The sequence below is a fragment of the Eschrichtius robustus genome, chromosome 10 (assembly GCF_028021215.1).
Source record: "Eschrichtius robustus isolate mEscRob2 chromosome 10, mEscRob2.pri, whole genome shotgun sequence".
NCBI lineage: Eukaryota > Metazoa > Chordata > Mammalia > Artiodactyla > Eschrichtiidae > Eschrichtius > Eschrichtius robustus.
Genome location: NC_090833.1, coordinates 32,686,957 through 32,701,657, shown reverse-complemented (window position 1 = coordinate 32,701,657; position 14,701 = coordinate 32,686,957).

Genomic DNA, 14,701 nt, shown 5'->3' with positions numbered 1-14,701 from the left:
ACTGTCCTCCTTATACTCCAAATAGCTGCTTCTCTCTGCTAGCTGAACAGAACAGCCCTTTGGTGCTCACAAGACACTTCATCCTGTCAAACATTCAGAACCTTCTGCTGGGAGCCCAGCCAAAGCCTCCTGGTAGAGAAGCAGGGAACTATAGAGTGCTTGATCACTCATTACATTCCTGCCTTGATAATTGGTTCAGAGGCCTCAGGCCACCAGAATGGTTGAATCACTTTTCTTTGGAATCCAATTCTAATAAAGAAACAGCTATATATAGGGCCCAGTAACTTCCAGTTTTGCCTTTACATAAAACATTAGCCTGTTTTTTTTCCCCTTCTTGGGAATCAGCTTTTCCTTTGGTGGAGACTGTTCCACCCTGATCATTTACTGAGAAAATTCTCTCCTTATCCATGGGCATGTCACAACCCTAGCACAAGTAGACTTAAGTAGAACAGGTTTATTCAATTGACTGTGGCCTTGATAAGTTGTACTCATGATTGACGAGGCTGCTATTTCTGGGTGTCCTCTCCCATCATCACCCTGCCTGGGGCTTTACAAAATAGCTGGGTTGAATCACACTGACAGAATCTTTTAGTCACTTTCAATTCTGCCAAGGAAACATAGACATGGGCTTTCAGCTTCTAAATTAACTTTGATTCCCTCCAGACCCTGATCCCTTTTAGGTCACAAGGCATCTTAAAACTGAGCTGAACACTTTCATTTAAAAGAAAAGGAAGGGGACTTCCCTGGTGGCACAGTGGTTGAGAATCCGCCTGCCAATGCAGGGGACACGGGTTCGATCCCTGGTCCAGGAAGATCCCACATGCTGTGGAACAACTAAGCCCGTGCGCCACAACTACTGAGTCTGTGCTCTAGAGCCCATTAGCCACAACTACAGAGCCCACGTGCCACAACTACTGAAGCTCCCGTGCCTAGAGCCCGCGCTCCGCAACAAGAGAAGCCACTGCAATGAGAAGCCTGCACACTGCAGTGAAGAGCCAAAGCAGCCAAAAATAAATAAACAAATAAATTTTAAAATAAATAAATAAATGAATTAATTTAAAAAAAGAAAAGAAAAGGAAGAGAAAAGGAAAACAGATAAGTGAGAAATAATTGAAGCAAATATGACAAAGGATTAAGATCTATCTCAAATAAAATCTTATTCAAAATGTAATATAAATTAAGATCTTAATAAATAATTGAGATCTGTCCAAACTTTCCAAGCCTGAATGGAAGCGAGGACAGAACTATCCAGTTAGAGGTGCCACTGAACTCTGTTTGGCAGAGCTCCCTCCACAAGTGCAACAAATAGTGGCCTTAGGAGGTTGTACTGAGCCAGGAGTCGTGTGTGGATTTGATTCCAGTAAGCCAGAGAAGAACATCTGATGAGGTTGCCCCAACTGAGGGACCAGGAGCAGATGTCAAAAGCTAAAATATTGGGAGGATGTTGGGGGGAAAGATATTGCTGCGTATATAGACATTGAGATCCTTTAAGAAACCAGTTGAAATTATCTAATGACAAATTTTTAACATCGCTTGTGATGATAAAGTAGAATCTCAAGCACATATCACAAATTTTGAGGAGTTTCTGATCTTCAAATTGAACAACTGGGCATCTGATTGAAGGAAATCTCCAAAGCAAAGGGCACCCCCAATTTCTGAGGGGTTCAAGCTAGAGGCCAGACTGGGCCATGAGAGAGCAGGGATCTCTTCACTTGAAAACAGAAAAATCTTTGAGAATCACCTGTGCTGTCAGCCTAGGGGAAACCTGCGGCACCCAGCACAAAGCCCAAAAGAGCAGGGTTTCTCCCTGATCAGGTGCCTCTCCAAAGTGGTTCTGCTCTTCTCTGATATGGCCAGACATTCCCTGATGTGTAAGACAGGAAGGGTGTCAGACACAGACACTCTACCTATGTGGAATGGATGGAGGCCAAGACAGAAAGAGATCTGGGTGCAGAAAGTTTTGTCAACATAAAGCTCCCCTGGTACAAGATCTCTCCTGACAGCTGCATCCCTGAGCTAGGATTACACACTCAACCAGCCCTCCAGTTAAAGGCTTAAAGATTAAGTCCATCCACGTAAGACCTAAGAATTCATCCACCTTAATTTTGGGCAAATACAGGACAAAATACTCAGATATAAACACACACGCACACACCACAGAGGGACTATTAAAAAACTTTCTACAACATAGAAGATAAATGTAGCACGCAGAGATACAGAAAGGCCATTCTTAAAATGTATATTTCATTCAGGTCATGGAAGTAAATTTTAGAGAGAGTCTGCCTTATACCCTTGAGGAAATAAGAGCAAAGATTCTAAGAAAGAAGAGATGAAAGTTGAGATGGTAAGACAATAGATATGTAATGAAATAGTTAATTAAATAATATATGTAAAGGCAGTGCTACAGTAATTTGATAATTGGCAAAGGCAGTAAAGGACAGAACTAACTTCAGAAAATCAGATCTGTAACGTGGAGGGTAAACTTGGGGCAATCTCTCAGAATGCACAAGAAAAAGTCACAGAGGTTGAAGTGATAAAAGATATAAATGGAAGAGTCAGAAAATGAAGCATCAACATGTGGGCCTGCTGCTTACTAGCTCTAAAACTCTGTTTCTCCTGAGTTTTAGGTGTTTCTACAACTATAAAATGGGGTATACTACTACTCCTTAGGGCCCTGTAAGGATTGAGTGAGATAATGAGTGTAAAGTGCCTAGCATTTAGGAAGCATCAAATAAATGGTACCTGCTATTATTATTACTAGTGCTTCTCCCACTGCGTTTATATTACTATTATTAAATAAATGAACACAAGGACACATGGGAAAAAATCAGTACTGTGGTCTATGTCCCAGGACTATCCACTGGATTTTGTCTATAGATTGATATTTTTTCTCAAGAAGGGCTCATGGCTGCTACATTCCTTGAATCCTTTTTCTGTTTGTTTGTTTTAAAGGATATCTGCCTATTACCTTCATATGTAAATAATAATTTGATGGATATAAAATGTTTGTGTAAAACATTCTCTATAGCTGTGCACACAGTGTACCAGCTTTCTGACATTGAATGTCGTGATGGAGAAATCAGAGGCCAGTTGATTTTTTTTACTTGTAATACTTTACATAGAATAAAAATTACAGCGACAACACTCTTTATCATCGCAGTAACTCAATATGTGCTTCAAGGTTTTTTTGTTCTGAGTGCTTTGTTTTTTGTTTTTGTTTTCTGGAATGAGTGCTCTGTTTTCCTGCAGGTTCAGCTCTTGGTTTATAGAAGTTTTCTTCTATGATATCTTGCAATGCATGTGTGTCTCATGTTCTCTTTTCCAGAAACTCTAATATGCTTATGTTGGTTGGCGTTTCTCTTCCATGTCCATAGTTTTTCTTTCTAACAATTTATAAACATCTTCTTTCCATTTTCCTGAATTTACTCATGCTCTGGTTATTGCAGTTTCAAAGGTAACTTATCTTTCCATAGTAGTGTTACTGTGTGTTCAGCTTCTTTCCTAACATTGTTAGCTCACTTTTTCTCCTTTGGCCATCTTAGAATCTCTTCCTTGAGCTCCTTATCTCTCTGTTGTGCCTTCCCTTTCAACGGGGCTGTGTTCTTTTTAAACTTCTCTGAGGGTTGAAAAAGTATTTATCTGAATTTTTTCTACGTTCTGGAGTAATTTTCTCTTATAGCTGGAATGATTATGTCAGATGTGAATTTCTCAGCTGGTTTTCACTTCTTCACTTTCCTCATTCTTTTATTTTTTGTAGTGTCTATGCATAGGACCCATAGTGTTTCTCTTTTATTCACCTGTCCTTTGAGAAGGGGGTAGTTCTACCTAGTCGTCTGTTTGCTCAAAAGTGATGTGTATGGTTGGGGCAGAGGAGTGATCTGGAGCAGCTGACAGCTTTGGTCCAGACACATTGTTTCTGAAGATATTAAGAGAATCTTTTTCTTAATTTTCACTGTTTGCCCATTTCAGCTGAGCAGATAACCCAGATAGGAGGTAGGTCTGGCTCACAACAAAATCCCTAACTCACAACTGATGTCCATCTCGTTTACTTTTAGAGAAATCTGGACCATGTTGAGGTCTGCAGGGTTACATATCATCTCTCAGCATCCTTCTTCAAACTGATCCCAAATTCACTGATTTGGCAGATATTCTCTTTCGCCTATGTGTTGGAAGTTGTAGCTCTAACTATATTTGTTGGAGATGCAGTTTTCTTCACTATTTATGTTCTTTGGATTATTTTAATAGGTTACAAACTGGGCACTATAGTAAACAGGCTTTTTACCAGAAGTCCAATGTAGCATTTTTAAGATAAAAATCTAATGACATCACCCCCTTATTCTGCTCCCCATCTACACCTCCAGCCTCTTCCTGCACTTTTTCCTCCTTCACCCTTCTGCATCACGTGACATCATTCACTTGTTCTCCCCCTGAAATCTGTCCCCTTGTACCTTGTGTTCTCTCTACCTGGAATGCTCTCTCTCTTCCACTCCCTCTGCGTGGCCAGCTCCTCTTATACTCCAGGCTCAGTTTAAACATCACTTGTGAAGGGACGCTTTTTTGAACACTCTAAGTTTACATCCATACGATTTTCCTGCACTTGGGATGTCAAATCTCCCTTCATATTTGGTTAGCAGTTCCCACAATAACATCTTAATTTCTCTTAATGTTGTTATAATGTGGATTGGACAACAAATAATGAATTCAAATTTACAACTGCAGTTTTCAAGTGAATATTCTCTAATCTAGACTGGATATATTAGTGTCAAAGTACACACACATTGTGAACTGATTTTGAAGTATTGTGTGTTTGTGTCTGTTACGGATATTCGTGCTAGAACACAAATAGTATAATGAAGGTATGTAATAAAAAAGGATGTTCTGGAAATCTGTATCAAAAAGTTCACTGGTGCATAGGTCAGTGCCTGGCACACAGAAGGTGCTCAATAAATGTTTTGTTGAACAAATGAATGATTGGTGTACCCTTGAGGTTTATGTTCCTACACAGTATGGTCCATCTATATCCAAATAAAAGGTAATTCAGAGACAGGAGGTTCTGTTCAGGTGGAAGAGAGACTAGTTCAGGATAAATCAGGGTGTTTATTCAAGTTGTTCTGCCAGCTTGCCTCACTGTTTTCATACTTCCTGTTCATAGGTAACCACTTTGTAAACCTAGATGCAAGATGGAAGTCCTGCAGATTCCTGCAAACAAACTGTGTAAGGCATTCTCAGCATTTCTACATGCTGTCAGAGGGCTTAGATCAAGTGTTCTCACACATTGCCAAAGCTCTTCTCAGACATATTTGCTCCAGGCTTTTATCAACTGCCAGGAAATGAGCAGCTGTGAGTTCCAAACCTAACAGGTATGTGGAGCTGTCAGCATGTTCAATTCTGATCAACCGGAGAGGAGAAGTTGTGCTGGGGTCAGCCGTGTCTGATATCCCTCCCCTCTGACCAGCAGGAGTTTGTGAAAGCTCCAGGCTCCTGCTGAACTGGGGAATTGCTGTGGAAGGGGCTCAGCCTGGGGACTTCCGCCAAGAAGTGCCTGGCTCGCCAGCTGCACGTAGCCCCCCCAGTGCCTTGTCATTTGAGATGACATGTGGGATTCCAAGGGCAGGCTTAGCTCCGGTAGCCTCCACTGCCAGCAGTCCACGGACTGTACTAGATTAACTCTAATGTCTGTGTACTATTTAAAATGTGGTTTACTGTGATACTAAATTTGTTTTACCTGGTTTAAAAAAACTAAGAACTTAATTAACTTTTTCTTTCTTTTTCTTTTCGGCTCTTTATGGAATTGAAAGTCAACTGAAGCTCAGGGAAGTTTTTCATTGTTTTGATAGCTCTCAGGTTGTGGCTGGGTCTTCTTAGTTTTTGCATGTGGTGGCTTTTTTCAACTAATTACTTTTTAAATGTGTTAAGACTCCTTTTCAACTTTAATCTGCTTTAGAGTGATATTACCATTTTATCTTTTAAATTTTATTAACTTTTAATTGGGTGGTTTTAAGAGTTTTCAGTGTTGAGATTTCATTCCGTTACCTAGAATCATAGACTTTCAGAGCCGGGAAGGCCCCTGAGATCTTTGCTAAATCTCTTCTTATAAAGGTGAAGAAACTGATGTAAAGATGTTAAGACACTTGCTCAGATTCTCACAGCCAGAGGTGGAGTTGGGGGTGAGAAAAATCAGGTTTCCTAACCCTCAGTTAAAAGGTATTTCCACTACAGCTGCTTATCCTTTTAAGATATTTTCACCAGCTTAGTACCTTACTCTGAGAGTCACTACCACTGCCTTTGATGAAAATACATATGACAACTTGTATGAAAAAGACAAAGGCAGTGAATTATAACTACAGTTAATGTGATTTTTGTGATTTTTGTCAATTCCTCACCCAAGTCCCAAGAAATGCCAATACCCATGGCAAACAGTCAATCAATGGTTAATTAGTATTAAGTCCTTCTATATGTCAGGCACAACATCTGCCAAAATGTGGAAGTCTTTGGTTCTCATGATAGGGTCACAGGAGATATGAAGTCCTAGAAAGCATATCAATAATATTGGTAAACCAGATTAGGCAGTGGATATTGGCGGGGTAGTGCTTGGAAGCCAGATATATTTGGATTACACATCATGAGCTAAGAGTAGCAGAAGAAATCTGATGTGCTCTTTCAATCGGTAATACTGATAGGGTGTACTGAATTTAGTAAGCCCTTATATTTTTGTTACAATAATAATAATAATATTTTCATGGCATCTTACAGTTTGCAAAGCTCTTTCACTTTTATAATCTCATTTAATTGTCACAATAAATATTTTAGATAAGTATCTTCCTTTTCAAAAAATGACACTGAGACTCTAAATCTCACAGCATATTATTGGGAGAAATTAGATTTCAACCTAACTTCTTTCTATTCAAAAATTTCATGATCTGTTCATTGACATTTCTTTCTTCCTCCTGCCTTCAACACACATTCATGGACCATTGTTTACATGCCAGAGACTGTAGTAAGGAACGGTTCCATCAAAAGTGCAAAATTGGTTCAACACAAGGAAAATTATTAGCTTAATCTATCACTTCAATAGACAAAGCAAAAATTAGGTTTTGTGGCTGCCATGAGAGTGGTAAGAAACAGCTCTCTTTGGAGTAGCTCATCCAAGTTCACATTTTACAGATGAGGGAAATCTGGCATGGGGGTGGGAAATAGCTCAAACATTCAGTGAGACAGAAGCAGCTGTAAACTGACTAGCTTGTGTATTTCTAGTAGACAACAGTGCTTCTCAGGAGACACACAAAACCATGTACTTGGTAAAAATCTTTGTGCATTTCTGAAGAGCAAAAATGGGTTATACGCACACACACAACACACACATGCACACACAGATAAAATACATATACAAGCAAGTTAATATCATTCACGATGGAGAAACCACAGAAAGCCATGCCCCCTGAAAGAATAGGATACTATAGTTTTTAATTACATTAGAGATGCTCTAAAGAGATGCCCACAAGAGGGAATTCACATAGAAAAGGAAAATAGAAAAATCACCTTCTAAGAATCCAAGGGAATCCACCTAAAATCTAAGTAAGGTAAACAAAGTGGCAGAATGTCAAGTAGATACATAATAACTAATTCCTGAGAACTTGAGATAAATAGCCATAAACTATCATAAAAGAAAGCTGATTTATAATAGCAACACACATTAAACATTTTATTTATTAATTCAATAAATATTTATTCAGTGCCCACTACTTGCCAAACAATATTCTGGGTACTTGGTTTACAGCAGAGAATGAATAGACAAAGATCTTGGCCTCAGGGAGCTTTTGTTCTAATGGCCGATACAGACAAGGTGTAAGTAAATTGTATCACACCTTTGAAGCTAGTGCTGTGGGAACAATGGTGAGGAGGAAGGGAGTCAGGACTCCAAGCAGTAAGCATGGGGTTATACTTTTAAATAAGATAGTCAAGGCCATTGAGAAGGTAACATCTGGGTCAAGACCCGAAGGAGGTGAGTGAATTAGCCATGCAAATATTTGAGAGAACAGTGTTCAAGACAGAGGAATCAGCTAGTGCCAAGGCCATGAAGTATGGGTCTCTCTGTTGTGTTAGAGAAACAGCACAGCAAGGCGACCAACATAGCTGCTGAATTAACACTGAAGTGGGAGTGGGGGATAATCACGCATAGCCTTGGAGACCCTTGTCTACTGCTCTAAGAACACGGGCTTTTGCTCTGAGTGAAATACAAAGTCACGTGGTTATTTAGCAGAAGAGTGAGACCTGCACTGTATGTATATCACTCAGGTGATGTGTTGCGGCAATGCTGTACTTGATTACTGCTCTACCCTTCTCTCTGACCCTGGCTCACACCTTCATCATCTCTCACCTCAATTACTGTAGATGATAGTGGCTTGGGCCAAGATAAGGACAGTGGAGGTGATAATAAGAGGCTGAGTTCTGGATATATTTTGAAGGTAGAGTCAACAAGATTTCCTGAGGTGGAGTATGAGAAGAAAAGAACAGCACTGAGGATCTCAGCCTTGACCAGCTGGAAGGAGAATTAATAATTAACATAATGTGGGGCATGTGAGAATGACTGAAAGAAAATGCTAAAATCTTTACAGGATGGTTCCAGAACTGGGACTTTATCCTTGTTCTTCTCTGTACTCCATGTCTGGCACACAACAGGCACTCAATAAATGTCCGTTAAATAAACTGATGAATGAATAAATAATAACTACTGGAATCTCCACTCTGAGCTATAGTTTAAACCAGTTCTCAAACTCTCACGTGCAACAGAATCACTGCGTTATGACAGATTTGGGGGCTCATCCCCAGAGTTTTGATCCAGTAGTTCTGGGATGGGACCTAAGAATTGGCATTCATCACACATGATGGGGGAGGCAGCAGCCGCTGGCTCAGGGACCACACTTTGAGAACCACGAGCTTGACTGCTGTACTGACGTGCTTGATGGTGGGCACATCCCTGCCAAGCCTGAAGCATGGTGAACTCCTGCCTTTCGTGCATTGTGCTCCCAGCCCCTGTATCAGCTTCCGTGGGCCAAACAGCTTCAACCATTCCTGACCACTCTGGGTGCCCTCATTCCTGCCCCTTGAAACTTTCCCTTTTGGTTTCTAGTATAGCCATCTATTGTTGTTTTTTTTTTTAATCTAAAAATTATTTTATCTGTTATCTCTTTTTGTTTGAAGCAGCCAGTTTTGCCACTGAATCTCAGCTACCTCTCACCTCTTGGGGCTGTTTCCTTCTTTTAGTTATGTCTCAACCCAAATGGGAAAATAGTCCCTTTTCCTTGATTTCCTTAAAGCACTGTAATTTCTCATGAGGCAGTTGTGTGAAGTAGATGTTTACTGAGGATTCTAGCATAGCTCAGAAGATAACTTAAAATTTAACAGAAGACACCACATCTCTGTCCCCAAATTTCATAAGCCATTCCCACAGAGACCAAACTGCTTCCCTATTCTCTCCTTATGACTTTCATTCTTCAGTCTTTCTTACCCCACCCCCTTCAGAACCACTCCCCACACGAACACACACCCACACCCACTGTCCCCTAAGCTCAAAATCCTTCCCACTTTGCTCTACAGAGCAATTCATCTCTTTCTCTCACCCAGGCCCATTCAGACCATGCCCTGGGGGCTTCCCTTCCTACCAAAGTGATTTATTTTTCCAACAAAGATGACTTTCCCATTTATGGGATTTCAGCACCCAACTTTAAAATGAAAATATTTCTCTCTACCATAACACACACACACAATTAACTTTAATAAGCAAAAAGTCCACACCTCATTATGGTTCTAGTTTGTATTTCTTTGTTCATTTAGGTACTGAGGTCATTCTTAGTGGGGGTTTTTTTGTTTCAACTCGTGTATTTTCCAAGTAAATGTTAACTCCTATCTATTCTGATAGTTTGCCTTTTAATTTTGGTTATGCCAAAGTGTTTTAATTTTTACATAGTCAATCTGCCAGTCTTTGTTCTTTGTGACTTCTTTAATCCTTTGTAACCTTCCTTGATTTTCCCTGGGAGTTTTTTCTGGAAGTTTTATGGTTTTTGTTTGTATGTTTGTATTTGGCTTTCTTTTATATTTGACCATTTATTATACCTGGAATAATTCACCTGTGATATAAAATAGAGTCTAAATGAATATTTTTTCCCCAACTGCTAATCAACCTTTTTTATAGCCCTATCACCCAGCACAAGCTGTGACACATAGTGTATTCTTACTAAATTTTTTAAAATCAATGAACGCATCTCTGTACTCTGTAGCAAATAACTCTCCTCTTCCCCCACTGACCCTGTTTTACTTGGGGATTTGAGAAGCACAAGTGCTCTCCATCCTGCCACCCACCATCACCACCTATCCACATATATATACTTTGGGAAAAGCAAATTCCTCTTGGAAATGTTAGTCCTTCCCAAGTTGTGAATCTACAGTCGGAGGCAGTCAGAAAAGATTTAAGCATTGTTCACAGGGCAAGGTCCAAATGCCCTCCTGTGTCTCTGACAACAGAGGCATGAGAATTGGAAAGGAAGAGATAAAACTACCTCTACGTATATGCAGCTGGTCTGGTTCTGTATCTGGAAAATCCAAGAGATTTCAGAAAAAACTACCACAAATAATAGGAGAATGTAGTACAGTAGCACATTATAAAACTCAACATATGAAAATCAATAGCTGTCTTTCCCTGAATCTAATCATAAATAAACTGAATATCAATCAAATTGACAATTTTCATTTTACAAAATAACTGTCTTGTTCTCTTCAAAAATGTCAAGGTCAAGAAAGACAAAAGACAACAACAACAAAAAAAGCCCAAGGAACTGTTCTAGAATAAAGAGATTAAAGAAACACACAACTGAATGCATTGCTGCATTGTGTGATCCTGTACTAGGTCCTAGACTGGAAGGGGGTGGGGTGAGGAGGATGGAAAGGAAGGGGCAAAAAATATAAAGGACATTATTGACTCAAGTAATTAAATATCAGTTGTAGATTAAATAGTAGTATTGTGATGTTAAATTTTCTGAACTTGATAACCAGACTGTTGTTATGAAAAGAAATGTCCTCGTTCTTAGGAAACACTGAATATTTAGTGGTAAAAGATCATGATATCTCCAACTTACTCTCAAAATAATTTCAGGAAAACAAAAACAAAACCATATATATGGCGGGGGAGGGGAGGGAGGCAGAGAGAGACAGAGACAGAACGATAAAGCAAATGGGGCAAAATGTAACGAACAGTGTGTGAATCTGGGGAAAACGTGTATGGAAGTTCCTTGTACTATTGTTTCATGTTTTCTGTAAGTCTGAAATTACATCAAAGTAAAAACATATATATAAAAATAAGAACCTTCATATTTACAAACACAAACTAGTTAGAACATAAAAGGGAAGACAAAGCCTGTTTATACAAAGAAGTACCTAGCATAAACCTAATCAGAAATGTCTAAATCTTTATGAGAAAAATGAAAAAAAAAAAAACAACAAAACACACTCCCCAAAGACACAAAAATATATTTTTGTAAATAGAAAGATGTTCTTGGTTAAAAAGCCTCAAATTCAGAAAAGTCAGTTATCCCTAAGTTAAACTACAAATTTATCATGATCCTAATAAAAATATCATCAGGTGTTTTTTTCCCCCAAACCTTGACAATTTGATTATACAGTTCATTTCAAAAACAAGCAGGCAAAAGTAATTAGGAAATCTCTGTAAAATAAGAGCAACTGGGGATTGGGGATACCCCTATCAGGTATTAGATATATTTTAAAAGTTTGATAATTAAATTGTGGTATTGGCATATAAATAGGCCAATAGAAGATAATAGAAAATCTAGAAATAGCCCCAGTTTAAAAGAAAATTTATTATATGATAAAACAAATCATAGAGAAAAGATGACCTGGGATAAAGGACAGCCAGATGGAAAAGATAAAATTTGGTCCATTTCTCACATCATATACCAGGATAAATTCCAATTGAATCAGAGTCGTAGATGAAGAAAGAAAGAGAGAGAGAGAGAGAGAGAGAGAGAGAGAGAGAGGAAGGAAGGAAGGAAGGAAGGAAGGAAGAATAAAGAGACAAACCATATGCAAGAAGGCATGGATCAATTCTTCTATAACAGAGGAATGGGAAAAAAGTTTTAACCTATGGTTCAAAATCTAGAGGCCATAAGAAAATGATTGATGTATTTGTCCATATAAAACTTGTACAGAGCAAAAACACACCAAAATATAGTAAAAGACAAATGACAAGCTGAAAAAATATGAACTTATATCACAGACACAGGTTAATATTCCTAAATATAAAAAACTATAAATAGAAATAAAAAGAGAAATGACTTATAGGAAAATGAGCAAGACTGGCATGGAAAAAATGCAAATGGTTCCTAACCATATGAAAGATGCTTAATATAACTCGAATTAAAGGAAACAAATGCAAAGGACACTGAAATACCATTCTAAAAGTTTGACTATTGGCAAGATTTAGGAAACAGACATTGTCATACATTGCTGGTGGGAATGTAAAATGATACCACCTCTATTGAGGGAAATTTGTTAATATCTATAAATATTAACATGTATGTGTTTACCCTTTGACCTAAAGGGTAAACACATGACATGTGTCATGTACGTGTTTACCCTTTGACCTAAAATCCCAATTCTAGGACTCTAACCCAAAGACACACTGGAAAAAATAGAAAAAGATATAGGTACAAGGCTACTCACTGCATATTGCCCAAAAATCAATTGAATAAACAATGATATAATTACATAATTGAGACCCCAAAAGGAATGAATATATATGTATATCCCTAATATTATATACGTACATCCCTAAGGTGTACATACTCTTTGTCTTAGCCATTCTATTTCTAGGAATTTATCCTACATGAATAATTTAAAATATATGAAAATTTGACTGCTTTATTCATTCTAGTATTATTAATCATATTGAGCAAGTACTTGTCTCACCTCTATCTCAGGGCTTTGACAAGAGTGCAGTAAAATTAAAAGGTCAAAATAAAAAAAAACTTCTTTAAAGAAATAATCTAAATGTTCAGAACAGGGGATTGATTAAGTGTGCTTACTGAACACAGAATAACTGGAGAGATCCCTCCTCCAAGAAGTCTTCCCTAATATTCCACATTCACACAGCTCACTGTGAGGACCTCTCCATGGCACTCTTCACCTCATGCCTTGCTTTTGAAGAGTCTGTGTATGTTTCTTCCCTAGGCTCTAAGTTCCTGGATCCAGGGGACCATGTACTGCTTATCCCTGTATCTATTCCACCATGACTCTTACCTTTGCCCCTGAAGACTGACCTGTACCTTACACACAATAGGCCAAAAATGGCAAATAGGTTTTGTTTGCAGCATTAGCCCTAATCGTTTAATAATGTCTTCCTGGAGCACCATGTTGAGAATGATTCTGAGGCTGAGTGCAGGCTTAGTTAAAAATAGTGCTACAATTAATTCTATCTGCTGTACACATGGGAGAGGAGAATAGAGGCACATATGCCATGCCTTGTATAGGAAACTATACTTTGGCCACACTGACCTTGAGTAATAATTATTCTATCAAATACATTGACTCATAATCCCTAGCATGTTTAAAAAACAGACACACTCACATATAACCACAGTATATAGCAGACTATGTTAAAGGCGATTAGGAAAAAATAAAACATACTGCAGTTTTAATTCCAAAGGAAAAGACATTACAACTAGCTAGGGAGACCAGAGTTTTCATGGAAGACGTAGACTAAGTCAAGCTGTGAAAGATGGACAAAATGCTAAAATCTGAACAAGAAGAATTAGCAAGAAGGGCATTCTAGGCAGGGGAACTAGTGTGAACAAATACATGAGATAGAAAGGTCAGTTTGATGGAGTGGCCATCCAGCATTTCCCTTCTTCCTAAAAGGACCCCAGATTTCTTTCAGATTTCCACCCTTCCATCACGCAGCCGCATGTGTCAGGAAGACTGACTCCTCTCCCAGCTCTAAGCATGGCCCTGACTGGTTGAAGAGTAATGCCACTCCTGATGTCAGTGATCAGTCTGGGGAACAGCATGTGTTCTGTTTCTGGCCAATGAGATACGAGGGGGAGTTTTCTAGGAGGGCTAAGTAGTCTTCTTATCCCAAGAGAAAACCACAGGAAAGATGGTGTTCCTCTCTCTTCAAGATGTCACCATGTTTGGATATGATGCTTGGAACTGCTGCAGCCAATTTCTTCTGGTCTGAGGTTGAATCCAATACCAAGACTGGCAGAGCAGAGAGGTGCGGTCCTTGATCACATCGCTGAGCTGCTAAGTCAATCATCCCTGTAGCCCACCCAATCTCTGGAGTCCCTGTTGTGTGAGAGAATATACTTCCTTTTTCTAGAAGTCAGTTTGGGTTTCTGATCACAGCAGCTGAAAGCATTCTGAGCCCTTAGAAAATGGTGAGCAGTCATGACTGGTTAGAGCAGAAGTTACCTGAAAGGAACTTGAGGGAGAGATGGCTGGGAAAGCAGGCTGGGGGAAGACCTCATGAGACCTTACATGCCAGGCCAAAGAATTTATAAATGTTGGGGAGCTGATGAAAGTTTTGGTAAGTAGTGGGGAGCAGACTCTCAGAACAGATGGGATAAATATTGGTGCAAATACGTGGTGTAGCTAGCAAAAAACCAATTTGATTCAGACTTCCCTCTCCTGAGTG